At 40.9% G+C, this 17,710-nt stretch overlaps 1 protein-coding gene across 3 annotated transcripts in view; it reads right to left on the bottom strand.

The window, feature by feature from the left end:
• TRAPPC9 (trafficking protein particle complex subunit 9) overlaps positions 1-17,710 on the bottom strand; it is a 427,530-nt gene that overhangs the window by 54,389 nt on the left and 355,431 nt on the right. The window lies entirely within an intron of this gene.

Raw genomic sequence — 17,710 nt, 5'->3', positions numbered from 1 at the left:
AAAATCCCCAGGGCCTGGGCCTGTTTAGCTCCAATGGGAAACAGAATAGTGGACCCAGATAAAGTAAAATAGTCAAAAAAGAGCAACACACAAATATGAAAACAACTGTAGCACAACACCTTTCCAGTTTCATTAGAGTGATTACCCCAGTGGCAACCCAGCTCCTCAAAAAAACGTGCAGTGAATTGTTGGGTTTTTATTAAAAGTGCCTTTCACCACCCACAAGAATTGCTCCAGAGCATTTTAACAACATCACAATACTGCACATGCCACTGAGACTCTGCTTGCAGACATCCTCCATGTTCCTTGAGCAGCAGGTTTGGAAAAGCTGATGAGGACTTGGAGCATGACTCTCCCCTGCCAGGCTCACCTTCAGGCCAAGGCAGGAAAACCTCATCTCTGTATCACAATTTGTAACTGCTGTTGATCTGTTGAGTTCAAAATGAGGGGAAGGAGTGGGCTGAGGTAAACTTCATAACACCCTCTACCTGAAATGCACTTCTGGAGAAGAGGAGGCTCAGGGGAGACCTTATTGCTGTCTACAACTACCTGGAGGGAGGTTGTAGCCAGGTGGGGGCTGGTTTCTTCTCCCAGGCAACCAGCACCAGAACAAGAGGACACCATCTCAAGCTGTGCCAGGGGAGGTTTAGGCTAGATGTTAGGAAGTAGTTCTTCATAGAGAGAGTGATTGCCCATTGGAATGTGCTGCCCAGGGAGGTGGGGGAGTCACCATCGCTGGAGGTGTTTAGGAAGAGACTGGATGGGGTGCTTGGTGCCATGGTTTAGTTGATTAGATAGTGTTGGATGATAGGTTGGACTCGATGATCTCAAAGGTCTCTTCCAACCTGGTCTGGTCTATTCTATTCTATTCTATTCTATTCTATCTGCCTGACACACAGCAGAGGACTTGCACTTTTCTTAATAAAGGCATGTGAATGTAACTTGTCTATGAAAGAGCAGCAAGGGAGTATACTCTTCTACCTTCCATTTCTAACCTCTATAAAGCTTCCTTTGAGAAGGAGGGAGGCAAATATAAGTTATTGGATATACCTTAAATTAGCTACTGTAAAATACCAAAATTTGTTTTCTCTTCAAAAAATACAAGTCATATATATTCTTATATACATCCATCAATGTAAATAAAATAAGGCTATTTTAATTTTAGATAAATAGTGGCAGGCTTGGAGCTAGAGCTAACAAACCTTTGCAGCCTAAATGAAATTTGGCTGGTTATGTTTGCAGGACCAAAGAAAACTGTGGCATTAAATTTGTTACAGAGAAGAAATGAAAAAAAAACCCACTCATGACTGAACAGCAGAAATAGAATGAGAAAGCTGTTTGGATTCTCATGTTCATTTTCTCCTGACTATGCAAGCAAAAGATCCATCAATAAAACTAAAAGATAAAAATTGATAGGCTAAGGCAGCACACACAGACCCTAATTCAATTAACCTGCAGGACTCCCTGCCAAGAGTTTCAAATTGGGGCTGATTTTCATGTGAATTAATACAGTTTTCACCATATCATTCACTAGATTTGAAATGTCATCCTAGTTTATAGCACTCGAGAGTAAACTGATGGTTATCTTTGATCAAAAAACTGCATGCATGTTCTACCATCAATAAATGGTAATTGCCTTATATACATTTGCCCTCTCCTATAAACATTTAGCTTTGGCCATTGCCATTAAGCAATACCAATTTGGTCCCCGAAAGATGTTCTAGTATTTACTTTATACACAGTGAGTTTAAAAAGGGTATGCATACAAAAAAAAAGGGTATCAGAGGAAAGGTTTCAGCTCAGGAGCTGATTGGCCAGATTTACTACCAGCCTGTGCTGCAGTGGTAACAACCAGGTTGTGCTGCTGCTCAGGCAGCACAAGGGAGGCAGTGAAGGGAGCGGAAACGCCAAATTTCATTAAGATTCTCCAGCAGCTGCCATCAAAGGAATTATCATGAGAAGCAGAGCACAAAGCTACCAGAAGAACGCTGCACAAGTGAACAGACATTGAACAAACATTACCTTCATGTGAAATATTGCAATTGTTTCTTTAAGAGATGGTTTGTTAAATAATGGACTAGGACAACTCCAATAACATAAAAACTGTCAAAGCACCCTTTTTAAAGTTGCTACACAATCTTCCAATTCTGCTTCCATTACTAAACAGTAACAGATTATGAGATTTTATCATTATCTTGTCTGGACAATATCTAACCAGCATTTGAATACATTAGAAAATGAAAGAATACTGGAAGAAAAAAATTTAATGTAATTACCACTTTCTGAAAATAGCTTGTGCATAACATTCACTTAATATAGCACAAATAAAGTGAGAAAGAAATCAAGGATGGAGACATTGGTTCCTATTTACCACCAGACACAAACAGCTTGTCCTAACCATCTCTTTGGCACCTACTTCCCTTCCCTGTGTGTTGAACCAAATGATCAAAAGTAACTGCCAAAAGAAAGGACACGTTACTGCCCAACCAGCTCTGCCTCTGCCTCTGCCTTAATTAAACCAAGGATTACCTGGCTTCATCATCTACCAACCATGAATTAGATGAATCCTTCCTGCAAGTCACTTTTCCTTCACAGAAAGAATGAAAGGGCAGCAATATGTGTCCCATTGCCATGTTGGCTGAAGGTCTTAAATCTGATCCCCTGCCTCAGTCAACAGGTCAGCCAGGTCATCTTCAAAACCACAGCACATGGTCAGGAAATTAATCCTTCTCAACACTCATTGAAGAAGCCCCAATGCAATGTGCAGCAGCAGCAATTCCCTCACACAATGCCCTCCCACATGTACACAGATAATATTTTCCCACAAGCAAGAAGGATAAAACAACCAATTTCTGTCAAAAGCAATGTTCACTCTCCCATGTACTACACCATCACTCCTGCAATCACTCCGACTCCCATCCAGTCTTGTGGCACCCTCAGGGGTAGAAGAAACCATCTGTGGCCCATTGAGTTCCTCACCTGTGCCAACTTGCAGGAACATGGCTATTTTTTGTGATTTCTGTCCTGTTTCAAATATTGTTGAAATCAACCACTGTCCTGCAAAATTATGGGGGTGGTGGGGGCTCCTTAACCCCCATATGTCTCTAGCACTATCTACAGCAGTCCTTACTTATACCCAAGCTAAAGAAATAAGTCCCAGCTTTAGTTACATCAATCATTAACACAGCAGTAGCTGATAACACAAGTGCACAATGTATGTGCACCTGCTTATCACTAAGACCACAAACATCATACAGCCATAGAACTGTTTCAGTTGGAAAAGACCTTTGAGATCATCAAGTCCAACCACCACTTAATTCTAGCAAGCCTTGCACTGAAAGATGTCCCTCAGCACCACATCTGTGCATCTTTTAAATACCTTCAGGGGTAGTGAGAAATGAGGCATAGTTTTGAGGAAAAATGTACTACACTGGGCTCTTTCTCGAAGCCTTCTACCACTTGTTACAGGGAAGGTGTGTGCCCTTTTCTAAACTATTCTTGAGTTTGTTGGGCACAAACTGAAAGGTAGAATAGAAAAAAACGTAACCATCAGCTAGGTCAATCGATATTAGAGGCTACTTTCATTTATTTGACATTGGAAAGGTGCTCTACTCTAGAAAGGCAGAATGACATCCAGAGAGAGAGGTTAAGCCCACAGAAATTAGAATGGGAAATAAAAGATTAATCATAAGGGTGGTAAATTTTTTAAGGATTTGAAAAATTCAAAGTAACATTTGACATTCTGAAGATCCTGCAGTCCTGCATCCATCATTAACTGGTTGCAGTGCAGAAATTAAGAAGTTAAGTAGTAGTATCTGGGATATTTAGGAACAGGGTGACCAAAGCAACATTTCAACCATCAGATCCGTGCAAAGAAGGGTGTGAAAGATGCCTTAAAGAGAAAGTTATTCTGGTGAAAAAGTAGCACCAAGTTCTGCAATGAGATTTCACGTGCAGTTTGCATAGTTCCTTGATGTTTCTTGACAATAGGAGACAGTCAACTGCAGACCTCCCTGTGCTTCAGCATATGATGCCAGTGACCCTACTGAACACGCAGTTCCACAGCAGAACTCTGAAAACCTACGTGTGGTGTAGCATCGTGCCACTGATATGCTGGGGAAACTGATGGTTCACTCTGCGCTTTGGTCTCACCACCAATCAAGTGCAAAGGATGACTCTGATGTCTTCTGTTCAGTACTTCAGGATTTATTGCTGCAAATTGTTCTACTAAAGTAAGGTTACTGCTAGCCCAGGAAAATGTTTCATCAGTTAATTGTAAATCTTCAGTAGAAAAGATAACACTGTCATTTTTGTTCTAAAATAATAGGCTCATACTGTAGCAGGTATCTGCTTTAGAAATTAAATAACTTACTCAAATAAAGGCAAAACCCTTTGAAACAGGAACAAAACACTTTCTTTTTTCAACTGTGAAATTCTTTCAGTGCTTTTCTTCTATTCCCCTGCTTAAATCCAGAATGTAAAAAAAAAATCTAAATGATGTATCTTCAGTTTTATCAATGGGTGCTTCAGATTTTTGTTTGGAAGGTTCCTTACTTGCCACTTCCTTCTCCAAAAAGAACATAAGAGATTTCTGCTGCATTGATAATCTACATGCCAATTGTTACTAATAAATTTCAGGGAAGGTTAGATGGCACAAGATTTACTGGGAACCACTCTGCAGGACTGCAGGCGAGGTTGCAGTAATGTCCTTTCAACAGGACAAATAACATATCCATTCACCACAATCCAATCCTGTCATGTTACTTCATTTTAATCAGCACTTTTATGATATAATATTCATGTGGAAATTGGGCTAAAAATATCCTCTGCCAAGGTGACTGAAGACATAAAACTGAAAACTTTATTTTGCATATTTTAAGATCAGGTTCTGTGCTGAAATAATGCAGTATATTAATTGAGTTTCCTGTAGAGAAGAGAGAGAATGAAGGCAAGCAGAGGGAAGGAGGAGACCGTCCAGGAGCTATCACCACTCCATCAATGATTAACTAGCTCAGGCTAAAGCTAACATGATCTTCCTGCACTCCTCAGAAGCAGAGCACTGTTATTTAGCATCATTGATTGCACTGAAACAATGAAAATTTAAAAGTCAAATGTTGGGCTTGGATGCTGTACAACTGCTCAGTAGCAAAATACAGGTGACTTGTCCTTCAGCTGAGTCCCTGGTGGGGAGGTGGATGGATGTGTCACATGCACTTTCCCAGGAGAAGACAGTATTTTTTTGTGGAGGGGTGGACAAGGGGAGGGGGATTTCCACTACCTGTAATCCTCACCACATAGCAAAAATCAGATGTCTAGGGAGGTGTCATTAGGAAGAAGTCATCTTGCTTGGTCTGCTTGAAAAAGATGTTTATGAAGGAAAGGGAAAAACATTCACTTCATGTATCAAAGCCATGTATAGCCAAAGCCTTACAAGGTCTTAGAGCTGTTCCCCCAAATTGTCTTGTTCTCAGCTTGTTCAGTAACAAATATATTTCATGTTGTTCAGCCTGAAACCTCTGCCTGGCGTAACAAAAGATCAGCTGGTGACCTTTTCCCACTGCAGTCCATCCTCAGCCTCACAACAAGGAGCCCAGGGAAACAATCAAGCTGGCCACCACACTGACAATACAGGCAGCAGAGCAGGCACACAGGTTGATTTTTGGCTGTGCCATGTTAACAGTAATGAAAATTAGTGTCTGACAGTTTATTAAACCAATCAAAGTGGAAAGAATCACAGGGGACCGAGGCTGTGATAAGGAGAGGGCAATTCTCTAGACCACAACTACATGCTAAAGAACTCACCCTTCTTTTCCCCCAAACCCTTCAACTGCACACATAACCTTTTGGCACTCAAACTGATCTGAGGCTGAGCATGCTCATCTTCCATGGGCATAAAGATACAGCAATATTATGCAGAACATGACCAGTCCTGGCAGTTCCATACCAGTGGTTACGTGAAGTTTTGAGCTGGTTTACAAAAGGGCATTTTGTCTAGTCTAACTGAAGTAGTACTTCTGACTTTTCTCAGCTGAACTGAAACAGATGAGGGCCAACAGCAAGCCTATTAGGACAAAACTGAATATCACATTGCCTACAAAAAATTACAAGAACTATGCAATAATTCTAGTCTACTATGTTGCCATAAAAACCAGCAAAGAACACTCCCATTCAAAAAAAACCTCCCTGACATTCAGAACTGAACTTTCTCTTTATAAGGGAAAAAGAGCCCCTGCTTGCTTTAGCCATTTTCCTTTTCCATGGGTAAAAAGAAACTATCTGAAAATAGCTGGAGTGTAGCTACTGAGCCTGAACTTTTCCCAAGTGATTACAGGGCACGTTTCTTGGGGGTCAGTACTGGAGCTGATACCATTTCCCATCTTTTCCTGGATGACTGCATGCAATGTGCTCTCAGCAAGTTTGCAGATGACACCAAATTGTGGAGTGAGAACTGTAAAGATGCTGGAGAACTTTGCAGTTCAGAGGGACACTCAGAAGGTGAAGAATAGAATGTCAGAACCTGCACCAAGTCCTGCATTTGGGAAGGAACAACCTCAGTACAGGTGCCTAGACAGCAACAACAGCTACATGCATGCTGGATTGCTCTCCTGAGAGTGCAGTCTGCAAGCCCATTGGAAGTGACCATTCTCTGCCTCACCTGGGACACAACATCCAGTTCTGGAACCTGAAAAGAATTTACATGGTTGGGGGTTGGACACATAATGCACATGTAAAGGCTAGAAAAACTGAGAGGACATTCAGAGGGCTTCTCACTACAAATATCACTGCGTAACAGAACTTACAGAGAAGATGGGGGCAAATTTCCTCAGAGATGCACAGCACAAGAGGCAATGGTTACAAGCTGTAGTGTATCACAGTATCACTAAGGTTGGAAGAGACCCTGAGGGTCATCGAGTCCCACCTGTCTCCACAGACCTCATGACTAGACCATGGCACCAAGTGCCACATCCAGTCTCCCCTTGAACACCTCCAGGGATGGTGATTCCACCACCTCCTTGGACAGCCCATTCCAATGACGAACGACTCGCTCGGTGAAGAAATTTCTCCTCACCTCGAGTCTAAACCTCCCCTGGCACAGCCTGAGACTGTGTCCCCTTGTTCTGGTGCTGGTTGCCTGGGAGAAGAGACCAACCCCTTCCTGGCTACAACCACCTTTCAGGTAGTTGTAGAGGGCAATGAGGTCACCCCTCATTTAACCCTCCAGGCTAAACAACCCCAGCTCCCTCAGCCTCTCCTCACAGGGCTGTGCTCAAGGCCTCTCCCCAGCCTTGTTGCCCTTCTCTGGACACGTTCAAGTATCTCGATGTCCTTCTTAAACTGAGGGGCCCAGAAACGGACACAGTACTCAAGGTGTGGCCTAACCAATGCAGAGTCCAGGGGCACAACGACCTCCCTGCTCCTGCTGGCCACACTATTCCTAATGCAAGCCAGGATGCCATTGGCCCTCTTGGCCACCTGGTGTGAAGGAGATCTTGATCAGAGACATGGAAAAAAACCCATCCACACTAGGAGAAAGTGTGGACTCTCCATCACTGGGGATTTTCAAATCTTGCTGGAGGCAGCTCTGAGTAATTTGACCTAACTTAGATGTTATGTTTCCTTTTAGTAGAGAGTGAGTCTACAGGGCTTTCAGAAGTCCCTTTTAACCACAACTTTTGTATGATGCTCAATATCTAGCTCTGTACTCATGCACTTTTTTTTGTGTGTGTGATGGCTGTCACTGGGAAAAACAGGAAAAGAAGTCAGGTTTCAATCATTACTTCTCAAGGAGAGAGAGACAGGGGTACAACATCTACTTGGCACAACTGATTGACATCTTTAAGCATCCAGAAATGGAGGGGTGGGAGAAAACCCAAAACCTGCTGCTCAGTAGAGCAATACTTTACATGGCCTCCCTGCTTTTTCTCATTTTAAGAGTGCCTTCAGCTTCCATGCAAGCCAGGGAACCTCAGTATGACCAAAAGCAGCTGATTTGTTCTCTCACTGTTCCCACTGTTTCACTCTGGGGAAACTGAGAAATAAAATACACAGCACAACAGCAAGTACATAGAGAATTATAAACCTACCGTTCTTCCAAACAGCAACCACCTCCATTTTACTGTGTCATGATTAGATCATTTTGAAAACCATCACCCCTGCCATGCATCCTGCTGCACCCTGTAAGGCTATTGTGCAGCAGTATCACTTTAGTAGCCAAAACATTCCTTTTTCAAGTTGAAAAAATAGAGACTGAAGAACACTGAATCAGTCTGATCCTGAAGGACTGCACTCTGTGGAAGGGACCCGTGCTGGAGCAGCTCATAAAGACTTGCAGCCCATGGAAAGCACTCACATTGTCCAAGTTTGTGGACTGTCTCCACAGGGGAATGTTTCCAGCAGGGGAAAAGTGTGAAGAGCAGAGCCCTACCCCTGAGGAGGAAGTGGCAGAACCAATGTGTGAAAACCTCCATTCGCCATCCCCTTGTGCTGCTGGGTGAGATGAGGTAGAGAAAATCAAGAGCAAAGTTGAGCCCAAGAAGAAGGGAGGTGTGGGGGGTAGGTGTTTTCATGATTTGTCACTATTTCTCATTACTCTACTCTGATTTGATTGGCAATACATTAAATTATTTTTTCCCAAAGCTAAGTCTGTGTGGTGGGTTGAAGTTTCCCATTCACATTAACTAAGCACAACTAACTCACTTTTTACACTCAACAGTCATTCTTTTATGTTTTTCTACTTTTCTGCTTGAAACCTGCAGCTAAATTTTTAAAGGAATATCCTAAAACTGCCACAGTCTGTTTTGCCTGTGTTGGTAATTCTGAGTGATCTCTACCTCTCCTTGTCTCACCCACAAGCCTATCCCTAGTCTATCGGGATGCGGGGGGTGTGTGGAATGATAGAGCAGCTTTGGTGGGCACCTTGCACCCAGCCAGGGTCAACCCACCACACCTAGGTAATAGTGACAGATTCCAGAACTCATGGTTAGAGACAGAAGGCTTTATGAAGACAGCACATAGACACAAACCTGATCACAAATACAAAGCAGTATGGTAGTTTCCTTGAGGTTGTACAGGTAATAACTGTACTACAGGCTGGGAAACAATGACTAACTACGCTACAAGTAAGACTTCCTATATTGTACTTTTAAATGTAATTAAGCAACTGCATGCTTTGCTAAGTCAACAATCTTCTGACAAAGAGGTTTACTCTAAAAGCAATAGAGCATGAAAAGGAAACATATTTTCAGTGTTTTGTCTCAGTAATACTCCTGTCTTAACAACTGCAACAATAGCTTAATGCAGAATCTACACATAGCAAAAGTGTAATGTTTTCCCAAATCTAAACTACCTGGAGTTAAACTACCTTTATTTTATTATTTTATTTTGGGCTTTGAGAAGCTCCTGAGGCATTAAGATGATCTGTGAAATACAAATTCAGAACAGAAATTAAACACAAACCAACCCCCAACAAAGCAATAAAAACAAAACAAAACAAAGCCTCCCCAAGCTCGAACAAACAAAACCTTGACATTAAGTAACTGAATTAAGAGTTGGCCATTTCTTTGCAATACTTTTCATACTGGAATCATGGAACAAATTTCACTTTTATGAAGGGTAGGTCCTTAACAAACAGGCATACCCAAACTCTGCTTTTTAAAAGAAAAATTAGCCAGTGGAATTTATATATAATATATGACACTATAAAGCACCATATATACAGGTCTTCCACACAGGGATCTCTAGTGAAAAGCTCCTAAGAAGGCAGTCTGAAAACAGTAATAAGGAAACAAATGCAATTTCTTCGTAACAGGGCACCTGAAGAGTGCCCCAAGGAATGCTATTGCTATATAGGTTGCAGAAAATTGAAAGAAAACTCACAGTATAAAAATGAAATGAAAAGTTTATGGTTTTCTTATTGCATGTACACAATCATAACTCCTTTACTGATTTCAACTGGTGAATCAGAGAAGTATCATTGTTCTATTGATTAATCTCCTTGGATCACCAAAACAGCTTTAGTTCTGTTACTCACTTATTTTGTTAAGTGATTAATTAGTTGGGGTATTGTATTCCTCTCCCCCTTTTAATTAAGATGTCCAGGGATGCAAAGCTTTCATTCAAACCAGAGAAATTATTTGTTGGGGTTTTTTTTTCATCTGTGGAAAGGTGTTTCTGATAACTCATCTCCCTAACAGCAATATCAAAGGGATCTGGAAGTTGAGGAAGAAATAGAACATGAACATTTTCAATGGCCTCCTCTAAAACTTTGAGACTAAAATTAGACATGCCTCTCAACAACTGACGCTGTAACACCAACAATGTCTTTTAATTGCTTGGGTGAACAGAAGCAATTGAAAAAAGAGCAAAAGCATGGATGCAATTCCCTCTCCTGTGCACTGCTTTATTTTCTGTACTCATACACAAAGAAGTGTGATGGCTTTCATTTAAATGGAAAGATTAACACCACCATGGAACAAGTATTTGTTACTAAGCAGACAGGATTTGTGAAGGTAAGCCAGCCACCATCAATCTTGAAATTCCAGCTGACCATAGCTACACATGCAGTCCTTGCCGACATGCCGTTATTTCAGTTAGAAAGACCCATCCTCTTGCTAACAGCATCAGACAGGAAAGCTTATCTCAAAGCTATAAAAAGTAATGACATTTTAAGAAAACTGAGGCCTACTAATTCTTCCACAAGCTAAAACAGGCCTTTGAAGCACAACCCAAAATTAGACACAGTAGGTACAATTCTGGGCCCTTACAACATATCCAGAATATCAAGAAAAATACCCTACACAATCTTCAAATGGGAGCAATTTGTAGCCATGTAAGGAGAAACTGGCAATGCTGGGTTTGAAGTGGGGGGTGGGGAGAGGGGAGAGAAGAACACCTCCTATTCCTGAAATTTCAGAAAGTAAATTTTTCTTTTCTGTATCTCCTGCAGAATTAGCTCTTCAAAGGCCATCTTCTTGCTCTTTGGGTGACCTTTCTGCTGTGACATTTCATTGCCTGCCCTGAAGGCAGTCTTTTTAATATCTTGTTAAACGGGAAGGGAAACGTGCAATGAGCAAAGCGCTCCAAAATGGAGGCACTTCTGCTTCAGTAAATACTTCGAGGATATAGAAACCATAAAAAAAGGTTCTCTTATTTCCAAAGGCCAGAGATATTTATAGAGTGCCTTCTACCAGTGTGTTGGGAAACTGCTTAAAGCCTATGCAGTAAAGAAAATTGAACAAGTGAGGGTTTCACTGACTGCTGCACGTGTTGTCAAAGATAATATCATTACTAAATAAAATAACATAATCCAAATCAGGATTCCAGAATGCAGTAGAAGGGACTCCTCACTCAAGCATTAAATTAGATGCTTGGCTGGAGACATATTTTAGTATAATTCCATCCACTTATATTGAATGAAAAAAAAACCAACTAGATGTTTTTTGTTATATTCACTTTTCCTGCAGAGAGAAATTGGATATACTTTTTCTCATCTATCAATGATTCCCTTGGTGCCTCCCTTTCCGTGGGACACAGCAAACTTGAGAATCTCTTTTGTCTAAAAAATTTATGCTGCAAAAGACACCAAATTAATTGCATTCAGTTAGACTGCATTTCTCATGTATCTTGTATCTTCTTTTCAAGAAGACTCTGGCTAAGATTAGCAGCCAAGCAGAACACTGCTTACTATCTTAAAGGCACTTCAAGGGTAAAAAATTCAGGCTTTGACATTGGAACACTGCTGTTGTCAGAAAGTTTATTTAAAAAATAAATCATGGGGAAAAACCACAACGCAAAACCCCAAGGTCTTTAACACACAGGATTTGTAATTCCCCACCTTCATATTTTTGATCTGTTCAGTAGCAAGTGCCCTGTGTGGTCCCTTGTGCTAGTGTGTTTGACAGAACACTGTCCAGTTAAAAATAAAGTTTTTTAAAAAGATAGCTTACAAAGTAATTAATTCCCACAAATCACTGGGACAGCCACACAAGAGAAGCAAGAAAAGAAAGGAGGAGAATTTACCACCCTGTGCATTTTTAAAATCTGTACTTTGAAACAGCAGGACAGGAAGTTTCTCCAGTTGTGTTGTTCTGCAGCATAAGAGCATCAGGCTTGTAAAGCAAATCAGAGTTACGAATCCCAAGACCTCTGCAGTTCAGCCCCCCATCCATCTCATCTGGCAATGTGGCTCCTCTAACCCAAAACATCCTAAAAGCAATGTGGCACACCAGGCAATTCCCAGCCAGCAGACTGATGGTCTCTACAGTTCTGTACTCTTCTTGAAATTGCAAAGGATGTGTCTGGGGTGAGGCATTACTCCTCTCTTCCCCTGCTTACTGCAGAGAGGGTTGGATCTATATGACCTTTGGAGGGCTCTTCCAACCCAGGCCATTCTGTGATTCTGTGGTTCCTCATGCTCCTATGCACCTGGTGAACATTCAGTGAAGAATCTTGACTCACTCAAAATTTTACTGGTAAGCTTGTGTCTTCAAATGACATTTCTTTCCCCTTTTATGGTTATGTCCATCAACTAAAGCTTTATATTTCACTTAATGCCTTCCATGACTTGGACATTAACAGTTTAAGCTCTAGTTATCAACCTTTTAATCCATGTAAAATAAACTTCTCAAAGATTATTTCAGTCTCTTCTAAATCAGCACTGGAATAACAGCTGGGTAAATCCATCATCAAGCAGGAACTGTCCATGATAACTCATCAAATAACTGAGCCTAGGTATAGTGGTAATCACCAAAGAAGTAACTTACTAGGTTATTTGATCAGTATTGTTTTATTAGTTACTGCTTGAGTGCTTGTGAATGCAGCTGAGAACATCTTACTGAAAGACACTGAAATCTATGATACATTATTCCCTTGAGCAACATGCTCATCCTATATGTCACAACATCTTTATGTCAACATTGTCACTGAACACGTTGAAACTAAAATCTCCTTCAGCTTTTAAGTTACAGCTTTCTGCACCTATGTAACTTTATACACAACTTCAGCAGTTTGAACTTCAGCTGCAGAACTTAGGGTTTTCAACAAATGACCTGACATGAAATTAATAAAATCTACTTTTACTGTTATCCTTGCTTCACACACATACTGTACTTAAATCACTTATGTACAGGTATTCTCACATACATTCCTTCAGTATCGTGAAACAACCAAGACATGAATTGTAGTCCTTTCTTGTTTGTCTGGACTGGGAGTTCCTATCCATGGACTAAACTTGTTCTCAGGCTTCCTTTACTTGCACCCTTTTCACGAGCCTGGATTTGTTTAAAATGAAAGCAACAATGACATCAGTTGAAAAAAAAAAAGAAGTTTTCTGTTGTAGTTGGCTTCCAATGTACAAAAGAAACACAGAGAAAGTGCACTTCCCTTGAAATGCTGGGGGTCTAGCAGAAACCACTCACCGTGAGTGCGTATTGTACATCTCCACATTTCGTGTCTTTAAAGCCCCCAACTGGACAGTTTATTTTATCTTCATTTTTAGTGCAGTATAAAACCCTGTAAAAAGCAATCCCCAGAACAGGGACCATGAGGAAGCAAGAAAAACCACCAGTGGATAACAAGGCTTATTGTTTAGACTATGGAGAAAGGACAGAAATGGAAAATCATAAAAGTGATCCATGAGATTAAGTCTCTAAAATCAAACATATTCCTACAGGAAATCAAGCATTCTTCTCATGCAATGTATTTCAATATGTGTAATAGCCTTCTGAAAAATCTTTTGCTATGCTATTAAGAAACCTCAAGTGGTATTTTTGGGTCCAGTTGCACGTCATTTCTGTTCATCATACAGATCTTGGAAATACAAACAAAGCCTACCCAATTTTTCAAAGTATCAGTTTTACATCGGTAATCCTCCCCATCAAACACCCAACTGCCACACAAATACACCACAATGGGTTATGAGGCCTGAGAAGTTAAGCCAGAGATTTCAAAAAGCTCTCACTGACATATTAATGTTCTATCCTCTCTCCAAAGGACCAAGCCTCTACCAAGCCTCAAACTGGATATCTGGCAATAAGGGCATGCCTAAAGAAAGAAAAATTTGTAATAGTTTTCATTACTTGTGACCTCCAGCTACACTTCTAATATATTAAAGGAAATCCAACACACTGGAGCAACTAACTGTAAGAAAAATAAACTCCTATGATTTGCCACAAAAAATTTGCCTATCTTACCCAAAAATGGTATCCACTATTTAAAAATACTGTATCTAAGGTCAATGCCTTTTAGCTGTCCAGAGAAACTACTACATATTTGCAAAATGAAACAGAATTCTGATTAGTAAGGAAAGGAAAAAGTCTAAAACCTCTGCCCTAATGCCAGCTACTGAGGCATGGTGATGAACTGGTCTCTGAGCATCCTTGGACAGATCACTTTGCACAAAGTCCATCGTTTGGAAATGTGCACCCATCAAACCTCCAGCTCTGTGGAGGAATGAGTACTGTTTCCTTCAAAGCTGCCTCTGAAATGCATCTTCCTATATGCAGAAAAAAGCAGAAATATCATTACCTCTCTACAATTCAGTGTCTTTTAGTATAAAAAAATTACTGTTCTAGGACTTCGAACTATATTTTCAGCATTTTTAATTATAGAAGCTTGTGACCATTTGCCCAAGTAATGCCCACAGAGGACAACCCTGGAGAACTTCAGAAGACAAAATCACTGTCCAAACTTGTAAGCCAGGCCCATATGTCTAATATCAAAACATGGAATGAAAGGGCTAGGAGGAACCTGCTACTGTAAAGGCCCACCACAACAGACAACTATAATACCAAGAATTCATGCCTAAACTGAAAGGAGTCTCTGAAGCTGATGTAACCCAGAGAAGTTTCTTGGCCTGAGATACAGTCAATCTCTCAAAGTGTCCTTTTTAGCATCCTTGTACATCCTTCAAGGTGCAGACTACCTGGACACTGACAGAAGGAGAGAAGCAGCATACAGAATGCCAGATGAGCTCCTGAATGGATAGACTTGCTATGCAAACCCAAGTCTTGCTGCTCTCCTGTTATATTAGAAGGCCCAGAGTGAGATGAGAGGAGTTCTTTAGCTGGGACATCTTCCAATCAGCCAGAAGACAGAGAGACAGATCTATATACATGCACAGCCCAATGATATTTCCATGCAGTGAGATCAAAGGCTTTTTCTCTATCAAGTTGACTGTGATGTGAGAAGCCCAAGTTGCCTGCCTAGAGCTGAAAGCAGACAACAGACTGGATAAAACACAGAGGCCAGTTTGCCCCAGAGAGAGTGCAGCCTTGCAGAAAGAAAACCTGGAGAACCAGTGACTTGCCCTACTGCCTTGGAAACACCGGTACATGAAAGCCCTTTGGCTGAGACCATAAAAGTAAATAAGAACTAAAAGGTCATTGCCCACCTCTTGTTTCCTCAGTGGGACACCTTTCTTCCACAGGCACAGAGTATCTGAAGATCACTTTTTTCTTAGTACTGAAAGCTTCTACCTCTTCCACAGCCTGGATGCAAACTGGCAAGCAGACCACGACTGAGCTGCAGATGCAGACTCCTGATGTTATAGATTATTAGGTTTCCTTCTGTTTGCTTTCCATCTCAGCACTTTGCAATGCTACCAATTTAGGGCTAAATTTATAACAGGGGTATTTTTGTAAAGGAAATTTACTCAACACCTCTCACTTGTAATGTGATTTTTTTTTTCTTACTGTGTCCTAAAGGTGTTTTACAAAATTAAAAACTACAGATAAGCTCTAAGAAAGGAGCAAAATATTGAAGCCTATGCTAAGTAGCATAGCATCAACCACCAATTCGTGTAAAAATCCTGTTTACTTAATATGTCAAGGCTAATTGTGGCAGCCCACTCAACACTTCCAAATAAATAATTAACAGCTGAATTTAGGAGCATGAGGTAATCAAACTATCCTCTGATTATGAAATATTTAAAAAATGTATTGGTTTTAGTTCAAAAGAGAGGAGCCTCTGCATAAAGAACATGCTGTTTCTAGAGCATGCTATTTCCAAGAATTTATGTATATGTATGTGACAGGAGAGAGAGGGAAAAGCTGAAGAAAAATTAATTATTTACTTTTAGTATACACTGCACTGCTTAGGCCGTACCTTGAGTACTGTGTCCAGTTCTGGGCCCCTCAGTTTAGGAAGGATGTTGACTTGATGGAACGAGTCCAGAGAAGGGCAACGAAGTTGGTGAGGGGTTTGGAACACAAGCCCTACGAGGAGAGGCTGAGGGAGCTGGGGTTGCTTAGCCTGGAGGAGACTCAGGGGTGACCTTATTACTCTCTACAACTACCTGAAGGGAGGTTGTAGACAGGTGGATGTTGTTCTCTTCTCCCAGGCAGCCAGTACCAGAACAAGAGGACACAGTCTCAGGCTGCGCCAGGGGAGGTTTAGGTTGGATGTTAGGAAGAAGTTCTATACAGAGAGAGTGATTGCCCATTGGAATGGGCTGCCGGGGCAGGTGGTGGAGTCACCATCATTGAAGGTGTTCAGGAGGAGATTTGATGGGGTGCTTGGTGCCATGGGTTAGTTGTTTAGGTGGTGTTGGATTGGTTGATGGGTTGGACGCGATGATCTTGAAGGTCTCTTCCAACCTGGTTTATTCTATGTATTCTATGTATGTATTATGACAGAGTTTATACAGGTATTTCTACTTTTCTCCTCTTGATGGTAACAAAGATAGAAGCCTAAGAGAAAAGTGAGAGAGCAAGTCCAAGTCTTTTACTACTCTGATACACACCTGATTGCAAAAACAAAGCTTTAAAAGTTCCTGTGTAGGAAATATTTTACACTGTGAAAAGTAAACAATTAATTTAATCCTCACAGCATCTATTTTCTCCTGTGGAGTATCACACAGCCTATTCTCACTCTCAAACCGGTTCATTATTTTGGATCAACAGACCAATTGCTTGCTCCATAAATTTTTTATTTTGTTTTTAAAGTAAATGTTATTTTGATATGTGAAGAAGGGAAATACAGCTTTATACTACAGATGATGATGGAAATCACATTCTCAGAATCCCCAAGTCACTACTTGGTATAGTACCAGCACAGAATTCCATCACCCATCTGGATTACCAATCTTCCTTACAAGTCACAGTAAAAAAAGGAAAACAAAAAGGCAGGACAGATTCCTGAGGTACTGCTGATGTTGCTGGTGGTTAGAAGATGAGTTATAAAGTATACAAAATCTTTAGGTATATAGCTCTGCAAGATCCCATGAGGTTTTTAAGTAATGACATATCTGAGAGCGGCCGTTGAAATACTAAACTTTGGGTTTCGCTCACAACGTCTCCAAAAGTCCAGCTGCATTTTACCATCCTTGCTAGTACTGGCAAACCTTTTTCTGCTCCATATATCAGCTATGTGTCTGAAAGACTCATCTTCTCTCTTCACTCTGGCAGCAAACTGTGGTTAGCATACTGCACATTTTTCATTGTATTGCAGAGATTGTTCCAACTTTTGACCTGTTTGTTCCAGGTTTTGTACAGGATCTCATTAAAGGCACCTAGACCTATTAGTATCAGGATAGTAACAAGAGGTAAACACAGCACAGAGCCTGCCTTCTTGGTGGTAATGTCCCCATTCCCCCACTCATGTACTGGAGTCGAAAGTCTGTTTAAAGTGCACTTTCAATACTTCTGGATAGTATAGGTGTCCCAGAAAGCACTGAATTAACCAGCTGCCTTCTGCACAGTCTATCTGATTGAGA

The sequence above is a fragment of the Dryobates pubescens genome, chromosome 14, assembly GCF_014839835.1.
Source record: "Dryobates pubescens isolate bDryPub1 chromosome 14, bDryPub1.pri, whole genome shotgun sequence".
NCBI lineage: Eukaryota > Metazoa > Chordata > Aves > Piciformes > Picidae > Dryobates > Dryobates pubescens.
Note: the sequence above shows the minus strand (reverse complement) of the source record. Positions and strands in the feature narration are given on the sequence as shown.